Below are 1,154 nucleotides of genomic sequence, written 5' to 3' on the forward strand. Positions count from 1 at the left end.
ACCAGTCATTCCCAGTTGTCTGCTGTTAGGGTCAATTTGCATATACTCCTTTATTATATAGGATAGAGGCCTGGTGCAAGGGTGGGGGCCGGCTGGTTTGCCCTGAAGAGTGTCCCAGATCAGGGTGGGGGTCCCGCTGGGGTGCCTGGTCAGCCTGGGTGAGGGGCTGAGGGCCGTTTTCAGGCTGGCCACAGCCCCTTCAGGGTGGGGGGCCATATTGGGGTGCCTGGCCAGCCTAGGTGAGGGGCTGATGGATGTTTGCAGGCAGGCCTCAGCCCAGAGCCACCCAAGCTCCCAGTGGAGGCTGGCTGGAAGCAGGTATCTGGGATTTATTTATCTTCTGTAATTGAAACTTTGTTGCCTTGAGCAGAGGTCTCAGCCGGCCAGGGCAGGCGGGAAGCTTGGCTTCCTCCATTGCTGGGACAACCAAGCCTCCTACTTGCTCCAGCTCTGTGGCTGCCGGCCGCCATCTTGGTTGGGTTAATTTGCATATAGTTGCTCTGATTGGCTGGTGGGCGTGGCTTGGAGTGTAGCAGAGGTGCGGTCAATTTGATGTTTCTCTTTTATTATATTAGACTAGAGGCCCGTTGCAGGAAGATTCCTGCAAGAATAGGCCTTCGCTCCCGTCTCTGCCGTTCCTACCCCGCCCTTCTCTGCCAATCCTACCCTGCCCTTCTCTGCTGCTTCTCTCCCACCCATCTCTGCCACTTCTCTCCCACCCGTCTCCACTACCTCGGCTCCGTTGCTTGGCTTCCTTCTACAGTGTCTTCAGTCTTCGCTCCCAGCTGGTATATGCAAATTAGCCACCATTTTTGTTGGTGGTTAATTTGCATATCGCTCTGATTAGCCAATGGTGGGCATAGCGAAGGTATGGTCAATTTGCATCTTTGTCTATTATTAGCTAGGATTACCTAAAGTTTTATATATGTCTTCTTTTTCCCCAATTGACCCCCCCATCCATTCCCACTCTGGGTAAGCCCCCACCACCCCAGTGCCTATGTCCATTGGTTATGCTAATAAGCATGCATACAAGTACTTTGGTGGATCTCATCCCCTATCATCCCCTACCATTTATCTCTGGATCTATTATTGTTCATCAAATTATGTTGATCATTATTTCCCACATCTGAGTGAGATTGTGTGATATTTATCTT

General features: G+C 51.4%; 1 protein-coding gene across 1 annotated transcript in view; it reads left to right on the forward strand.

Annotated features, from left to right (window-relative positions):
* The window catches only part of COL4A6 (collagen type IV alpha 6 chain), a 374,284-nt gene that overhangs the window by 286,595 nt on the left and 86,535 nt on the right, over positions 1-1,154 (forward strand).

This window comes from Myotis lucifugus, unplaced genomic scaffold (genome assembly GCF_000147115.1).
Source record: "Myotis lucifugus unplaced genomic scaffold, Myoluc2.0 scaffold_2, whole genome shotgun sequence".
Classification (NCBI taxonomy): Eukaryota; Metazoa; Chordata; class Mammalia; order Chiroptera; family Vespertilionidae; genus Myotis; species Myotis lucifugus.